Raw genomic sequence first — 9,646 nt, 5'->3', positions numbered from 1 at the left:
TCAGCAGAGAACAGCGTCAGCAGAGAACAGCGTCAGCAGAGAACAGCGTCAGCAGAGAACATCGTCAGCAGAGAACATCGTCAGCAGAGAACAGCGTCACAGCGTCAGCAGAGAACATCGTCGGTCTGTTCCTCTGACCGCGTATGCGCTGCCACGTCATTTAATTGACAGCAGAATTCGGGGGCAGGATTTCAAATGTTCGAACTGCAGTTTCGGGGCCAGCGAGTCAACGCAGAATTGCAAATTATAATCTAGTATGCGATGCACGATTTTTATACAATAATTGAGCGGAGTTAAATATTAGAATGGTTAGACAATTATATGGTCAAAAATTTCAGTGGTTACATAGTTGAAAGGTGAAGTTACTAAATGGTTAGATGGTTAGTAAGTGGATTGGTTAATGTCCTTAACGGTTGAAAGTTAAATTGTTAATTGACTTAATGGTTAAAGTAAGGTTATGTTTTTGCATTGCACTAGAGAATCTTGCCATTAGTCCAAAAGGATTTTATTGAAGCATCTTTGCAGCTCAGAAGCTTTGAACATGTGTGAGAAATATTGAGATGAAACTCTTCATGGGGCCATGTACCAGTATTATTATAATTACTACAACAGGAATATTGAGAATAATATTGATAGAAAACAGAATAATAAAAAAAATGAATATAACAGGATGAAGAAATTGGTTCGGATTTTATTCGAAGTGCAGGTAGCACAGTAAAATGCTTTTTTTTTGCCCCCATTGTACCGGCACGTTCTTGTTTGTACAAGTTTCTACCTCGCTACAAACAAACGATGTATAGTTTATACGCCCTGTATTGGGTACGCGTCTTATATAGCGTAGATATAACACGAGTATACAAGCTCAGTAAAGTGGCTCCTTATCTCCCCATTATTATCAGCTTTTAGATATGGGACGAGCAACAGAGATTTAAGTTGATTATGTTTAGGAGGAAGCTCTACACTTCCACCTCCTCACTACCCTCCCCACAACACTCTCTCCTCACGACACGCTTCATTTGCAAGGAGATTCACTCACAAAGCTCTTCCTCACTAAGCTGTCTTCATTTATAGACCTCTTCACTCAAAAGTAACTTCTCTTAAATGGCCCTTCCCTCACAAACTTTTCCTCCACAGAACATTATCCTAATAACGCACTTCCCTCATGAAATTCGCTCCTCATAGAACGCTCCCCTCACAAAGTAAACTCCTCATAGAACGCTCTCCTCACAAGACCCAGCCTCACAAAACTGAGTTCCGAGCCTCCGATGAGGCCGGCGCTGCGGACAGGCACACGTCCTCCCCCCGCGGAGGCGGCGGGGCAACTGCCGCGGTGTGGGCCGGAGGCTGCCAGATCGTCTCACGCTACTCTAGTGCCGTATATTGAAAAAATCATGAAAAAAATAAATAATTTATTTTTTATTTTTTAGTTAAAAAATCAGAACAAGCACCAACCCTGCTTTATATTGCTATATTCATTACACAATATGACGCACCATTATAAATTCAGTTTCAATCCAAATAATTTCTTGTCTTCATATTAATTAAGTCCGTTACTATCGATGCCTTCCTGTACCGTGCCGTCGTCCGCTAACGATGAACACGTTTGAAATTAGTAATAAAATTGCATGGCACCAAAAAAATATTTTTTCGAGTTTTTCTATATTCCCGAGATAAAAAATATTCTTAAATATTCTTGCAATAAAATTGCATGGCACCAAAAAAATATTTTTTCGAGTTTTTCTATATTCCCGAGATAAAAAATATTCTTAAACTGCGCTTGCTGTCCAGTACGCGAAATATTTTGTGTGACCAGCAGGACGAGGCCGGCGTGCGCGTCTGATTGCCGGCATTGACGGCCGTAATTGAGTTTACATGCGAATTTGGCGCGTGGGAAACTGGCGCTAAAAGCGAGATAGAAAAATTCTTGAATTGTCCAGCGCGGTCCAATGAAATAATAAAAAATAACATCAAAATGTGGCAGACAGTTTAAAATTAATCGTACATGTTTGTTAGGCTGCTGGGAAATCAGGCACAGATTATAAATTATTATTTATTAACTACAAACAAATAAGAACAATAATATTAATTTTAATATAATTATAAAATTGGTCAAATAATTATGCTCGTATTATTCGTGACATCCTTTAGTGACTGAAAAATAAGATAAGAGTAAACCAAATCTCATCAGCAATCTCGGCAAACTTTCATGTTGGGGGAAGTTGAATCTCAAGTTCGATGTCCGTAGAGTTATGAGCTACTTAATGATATCGAGGCACTAAAGAAAACGGAGTTTAGGTCTGACTTAAATAAATTTTCTCCCAATTGCAATTGAATTAACAGAAAATGCAAGAACCTTTCATGATGAATGCTGCAGTGCACCACGTCATGATGAATGCTGCAGTGCACCACATCATGATGAATGCTGCAGTACATCACGTCATGATGAATGCTGCAGTGCACCACATCATGATGAATGCTGCAGTACATGTAGGCCTGATGTGGCCTGTCGCCGATTCTTTTCCTTTTCGTGCCTTGTTCACTGAAGATCTAATATCGTGTTATTTGCCCGGATCTTTTCATGACTGGCGATAGTTTGAAGTAGCTACTAGATTTCCACCGGGTTCGATAAGGTGCTGGGCATTTCAAATCTGAACATATATTTCTCCACAGCTTTATCTAGTCTGTTCTCGTACGCCTTCACACTGAATAAGAATAAGAAGATAATTGACTATCTAGTAAAGATTCATTTATAGCTCGAATTAACTTTTGAATGGTGAGGAATCTTTTACATATCAGTACCGGGCGATTAACCTCATAATAATGTGGTAAATGTTACTACAGTACCTGCATACTATACAACTAGATCCTTACAGCATTTACCGACCTCTGCTACACGCCCGTACCACGAGATGTAGTTTGTAAGCAGCGACGTTCAAATTGGTAGCTTTGTACCTTCCTAAATGTTCAGTTTCAGAACTCAAATAAAAAAAATTTCTGATGCGAATTAAATAACAAGATAAGCTCAAAGAAACCAGCGGGTTATTTACAATAACTATTGAATTATCGCCTGGAAATGACGGATATAAATCTATTATTTTTTTACACGATAGCAGCGGCGGGGAGTAAGATGGCGGGGGTGGTGTTCCCACCGCCGCAATTTATGAAGAAGCCTCGAAAATATTGAACCCCCCGGGGGACCGAGGCTCAATAGCCTGCTTGGGGAAGAGGCTGGGGAATGGGGAGCATGAGATATGAGCGGTGAAGTGCATTTTCTTGGTAAACTGGCGTCGGTATATCATATGGGGATTTATTATATGCAAAAGAGGATAAAATGTTAGGATAAGAAGTTATATTCCCCCGCCATCCCACCCCCTCATATTCCCCCGCCATCTCACCCCTTCCTCTGACCGCGTATGCGCTGCCACGTCATTTAATTGACAGCAGAATTCGGGGGCAGGAATTCAAATGTGCGAATTGCAGTTTCAAGGCCAGTAAATCAACGTAGAATTGCAGTTTCAAGGCCAGCGAATCAACGCAGAATTGTAGTTAGGCTAGGCTAGCAAGGCTAGCGATTCAACGTAGAATTGCTATTTTGGATACAAGAGGCAAATTAAAATTGAATATGCGATGCACGATTATTATATAAAATAGATGAGCGGAATTAAATATTAGAATGGTTAAGTGATTATATGGTCAAAATTTTCAGTGTATATGAGTGTATGTGGTTAAATGGTTGAAAGGTGAAGTTGTTAAATGGTTAGAATTAGATGAATAGAACGTGAATTGGATAATGTCAACAAAGGCTGCAAGATTAAGTTGCTAAATGGTTAAATGGTTAGTACGTGGATTGGATAATGTCCTTGATGGTTGGAAAGCTAACTTGTTAATTGACTTAATGGTTAAAGTAAGGTTATATTTTTACATTGCATTAGAGCAGCTTACCATTAGTCTAAAAAGATTTTATTGAAGCATCATTGCAGCTCAGAAGCTTTGGACTTGTGTGAGAAACATTGAGATGAAACTCGCTAATTATTACAGCAGGAATACTGAGAATAATATTGATATAAAATTATATATGAAAAAACATGAATATAACAGGCTGAAAAAATTGGATCGGATTCTACTCGAAGTACACATACAGTAAATTTTTTTTTGCCCCATTGTAACGGCACGATCTTGTTCGTACAAGTCGCAACCTCGCTACAAATAAACAATGTATAGTTAATACGCCTTGTATTGGATGCGCGTCTTATTTTATTTAGATATAACACAAACCTACAGGTTCAGTAAACAGCCTCTTTATCTCTTTATTATTAGCCTTCAAAATTGATTTAAATTGATTATATTTAGCAGGGCACTCCTCACTACCACCTCACAACACTCTTTCCTCATGAAATGATTCACTCATAAAGCTCTTCCTCTCTAAGCTCTGTTCATTTATAGACCTCTTCACTCAAAAGTAACCTCTTAAATGGCCCTTCCCTCACAAACTTTTTCCCCACAGAACATTACCCTAATAATGCACTTCCCTCGTGAAATGCACTCCTCATAGAACACTCCCTTCACAAAGTAAACTTCTCATAGAACTGTCCCCTCACAAGGCCCTGCCTCACAAAACTGAGTTCCAAGCCTCCGATGAGGCCGGCGCTGCAGAGAGACACACAACCTCCCCCCGCGGAGGCGGCGGGGCAACTGCCGCGGCGTGGGCCAGATCTTCTCACGCTACTCTAGTGCCAGATCTTCTCACGCTACTCTAGTGCCAGATCTTCTCACGCTACTCTAGTGCCAGATCTTCTCACGCTACTCTAGTGCCAGATCTTCTCACGCTACTCTAGTGCCAGATCTTCTCACGCTACTCTAGTGCCAGATCTTCTCACGCTACTCTAGTGCCAGATATTCTCACGCTACTCTAGTACCGTCTATTGCTGTACATTATACAATATCTCGCAGCATCATGAATTATGTTTAAATCCAAATGATTTCTCATCTTCATGTTAATTAAGTCCATCACTATCGATGTCATCCGCTAACGATGATCACATTTGAAATTAGTAATGAATTTGCATGACACCGAAATAATATTTTTTTAAGAGATATGATAAGATTTTTTCAAAGTTTCCAAGATAAAAAATATTCTTAAACTGCGCTCGCTGTCCAGCACGCGAAATATTTTGTGTGACCAGCAGGACGAGGCCGGCGTGCGCGTCTGATTGCCGGCATTGACGGCCGTAATTGAGTTTACATGCGAATTTGGCGCGTGGGAAACTGGCGCTAAAAGCGAGATAGAAAAATTCTTGAATTGTCCAGCGCGGTCCAATGAAATTAGAAAGAAAATAACATTAAATTGTGGCGGACAGCTTAAAAATAATCGTGCACGAAAGGTGGGCTGCTGGAAAATCAAGTATTAATTATAAATAATATATTCTTGACTACAACTGAGTAAAATTAATAATATTAATTTTTTTAAAAATTAGTATATAGATTTAAAGTAAATCTCATGTGCGATCTCCGCAGACTTTCTTGCCGAGGCAACTTGAATCTCAAGTGCGGTGTCCGTAGAGTTGTGAGCCGGATACATCAGGATATAGAGGCACCAAAGAAAACGAAGCTTTGGTCTGACTTAAATAAAGTTTCTCTTGATTGTGATTAAATTAACGAAAACTGCAGAGCTTTTCATGATGAATGCTGCAGTACATCACGTCATGATGAATGCTGCAGTGAATCATATCATGATGAATGCTGCAGTACATCACGTCATGATGAATGCTGCAGTACATCACGTCATGATGAATGCTGCAGTACATCACGTCATGATGAATGCTGCAGTGAATCATGATAAAAGGCTTGTTGCTGGTCTTAGGATTACTCAAAATTTTATGAATGAGAAGTTTATTGAATATCTGGTAAAGATTCATTTATGGCTCTAATGAATTTATGAATGTTGAGGAAACTTCTACTGTGACGTTCAAATTGGTAGCTTTGTACCATATGAAATGTTCAGTTTCAGGACTCTAATAAATTAGGTTTCTGATGCGAATAAAATAATAAAATAAGCTCCAAAAAACCAGCGGGTTCTTTACCATAACTATTGAATTATCGCTTGGGAATGGCGGATATAAATCTATTATTTTTTTGAACGATAGCAAAGGCGGTGGGTAAGATGGCGGCGGTGGTGTTCCCACCGCCGCAATTTATGAAGAAGCCCCGACGCCTCGCAAATATTGAACCCCCGGGGGACCGAGGCTCAATGCCCGGGGCTTGGGGAAGAGGCTGGGGAGTGGGGAGCATGAGATATGAGCGGTGAAGTGCATTTTCTCAGTAAATTGGCGTCGGTATATCATATGGGGATTTATTGTATGCAAAAGAGGATAAAATGTGTGGATAGGAAGTTATATTCCCCCGCCATCTCACCCCCTCATATTCCCCTGCCATCTCACCCCTCATATTCCCCCACCATCTCACCCCCTCATATTCCCCCGCCATCTCACCCCCTCATATTCCCCAGGGTAGGCAGTCCGGGGAAGTATTTATGTCATCCCCAAAGAAAGCCTCACTTGCGCTCCCCCCTTCCTCCACCTCCCTCTCCCCCCAACCCCCGTGGGGAGGCGCGCGCAAACTTTATCAAGATAATAAATTTCTGAGGAGGGGAGGGGCCGGAGGGGTGGGGGGAAAAAAGGGGGTAAACCCGGGGGAAACTGAGGAAAATGTAAGGGAATGGGATGAGGAGGAAGGGGTTGGGAGATGTGGGGTAAAAACTTGGGGAAGAATCATGAGGCGGGGAGAAAGAACCAATAATGGGGAAACTGCATCCACACCAGCCTGCACCACAACAGCCTGCACCACAACAGCCTGCACCACACCAGCCTGCACCACAAGAGCCTGCACCACAACAGCCTGCACCACACCAGCCTGCACCACAACAGCCTGCACCACAACAGCGCTCATGAACACATTTAAAAGTTATTAATGCCTTCAGTTAAAGTTACCTCAAGTTATTTGTTATTCATGGTCAATTTATGGGAATAAAGGCTAACTTGACAAACTGTTAACTTCCAGTTCAAAAGTTTCAAGTTTGGAAGTTTCTACCATCTTAGAAAGCGCCAAGTTCTGAAAATAGGAACTTCTAACCTTGCTACTGACTTCAAATTTCAAGTACTGACTTCAAACTTGACCAGTTCACTCGGACAAACTTGAAGTGAACTCAAGTAAGTAGAGTTTATTTCGCTAGTGAAGTTTCAGCAAAACTACAAGGGCGGTCAACTTAAGTTTAAGGCGCTAATGCACGCCAGGGTCTCAAGTTTGTTACGGTGAATCCGAGCTATCAAGTTACTGGCTTTGCGTAAACTCAGAGAACTAAGTTGGGTTTCGTTGTTTTCAAATTTTGCGCTTTTGTGGATCAACTTGACCTATTTTGGCCAGGCTAATGGCGCATCAGTGCTACTCACAATACTTTATCCTGTTGAAAATATATGCACGTTTCTTAAGAGTTCCCGAAAACCGTATCGCGGAATTGTTGGATCAAAACGTTACTCAAGATTTCGACAATATCGCGAAATTTTTGGCGTATTGTGCGACAAAATGTCGCGCAATTACTGTCTCACAATGTACCAATGTCGCAGAATCTACCTATGATTAGTATTTGCTATATGCGAGGGTAAAGAGCAGCAGAATCGAGGACTTAGCCCTCGCCACATGAGGGTAAAGAGCAGCAAGATAAGAGGCCTTAACCCTCGCCACGTGAGGGTAAAGAGCAGCAGGATAAGAGGCCTTAGCCCTCGCCACGTGAGGGTAAAGAGCAGCAGAATAAGAGGCCTTAGCCCTCGCCACATGAGGGTAAAGAGCAGCAGGATAAGAGGACCTAGCCCTCTTATCCAGCCCACGTGAGGGCACGGAATCAATAATTCAATAAGTAGGCTAAAATATCGTCACGAGTTTGTGAGTATGAACTTTAGTAGCTCAGCGGAGAAGCAAGTGATGTGTGGGTGCGAGCCTCACCAAAACGTAGAATCAAAAGGCTTGTTTTTTGGAGCTATGGGTGATTGGTGCATGAATGAACGAAATGTCAACATGTAATCGACAGATGCTAGTCATGCTGATGTCGCATGACTAAACAATGCATAATGAGATAACATAAAGACATAAAGTATACATATTGCATGGTCATAGGGTTATTCTAACGTATAGAACAGCAAGGAAATAATAGCATTTGTAAAGAAAACTATGAAAATGTATATTTCTGTATATGACCTATATCATATCTCCGCAATCGCAAGAGTTTCCTCTCCTTCTTTCTGTTGTTGTTGTAATTGCCCTTCCTGGTAGTGGCGACTAGGAAAAGGCGGGTGATAGGTCAGTTTTTCCGTGCACTAATGCCACTGGTCAGTTTTTCTGGGCACTAATGCCACTGGTCAGTTTTTCCGTGCACTAATGCCACTGGTCAGTTTTTCCGTGCACTAATGCCACTGGTCAGTTTTTCCGGGCACTAATGCCACTGGTCAGTTTTTCCTGGCACTAATGCCACTGGTCAGTTTTTCCGTGCACTAATTAATGCCACTGGTCAGTTTTTCCTGGGTACTAATGCCACTGGTCAGTTTTTCTGGGCACTAATGCCACTGGTCAGTTTTTCCTGGGCACTAACCATTTGATTGCATTACACAACACCCTGGACAAGCCAGGTACTCATTTATTAACCAGAGTTGGATGAATGGCTGAGTTGACCATGAGCTGAGCTTCCCGGAAGAACTTGTCCTCAGTGGGACTCGAACCCGGGAGCTGGGTGCGAGAGACAGAGTCTCTCACTACCTGTCTCTTATACACATCTAGATGTGTATAAGAGACAGACCCTACACTGGGCCATACCTCTCCCCCAGCCCCACTGCCCCCATCCTACACTGGGCCATACCTCTCCCCCAGCCCCGGCTCAGGGATCGCAGGATTGATGATCTGCAGAAGCTTTGTGTCCATAAGATAAAACGATGCTGGGGGAGGCTGATGGCGGGGGGGGGACGAGGGGTTGAGGAATAAAAAAAGTATTCCTGAGGCAGAATATAGGGTGAGGGGAAGTGAAAGTAGTGGATCAGTTAAAAGGCAGAGGGGAATTGGGAAGATTAGAGTGGATGTGAATGGTGAACCTCTCAAAACACATCCCCTCACCACCCATCCCCCCTCATCCTCATGTAATGGGTACAAAATATTCAGCGAATTTACATGACAATTCAAATTCATAAAATATCAAGATTTCAAGATCATGATTTTCAATAATCATGACTTTCAAAATATATTTATTTTTAAAATACTATGATTCCACATCACATCATTTCTCACGTTAAATAACGTCAGTATCACATCTTGCCCTCCATGTTATTGCTATAGGAGTTCTTGCCCTCCATGTTATTGCTGTAGGAGTTCTTGCTCCTCCATGTTATTGCTATAGTAGTTCTTGCCCTCCATGTTATTGCTATAGAAGTTCTTGCCCTCCATGTTATTGCTATAGAAGTTCTTGCCCTCCATGTTATTGCTATAGTAGTTCTTGCCCCTCCATGTTATTGCTATAGGAGTTCTTGCCCCTCCATGTTATTGCTATAGAAGTTCTTGCCCTCCATGTTATTGCTATAGAAGTTCTTGCCCTCCATGTTATTGCTATAGG

Source organism: Hyalella azteca, unplaced genomic scaffold (assembly GCF_000764305.2).
Source record: "Hyalella azteca isolate HAZT.00-mixed unplaced genomic scaffold, Hazt_2.0.2 contig14484, whole genome shotgun sequence".
NCBI classification, from domain to species: domain Eukaryota; kingdom Metazoa; phylum Arthropoda; class Malacostraca; order Amphipoda; family Hyalellidae; genus Hyalella; species Hyalella azteca.
This window is presented reverse-complemented; position numbering follows the sequence as displayed.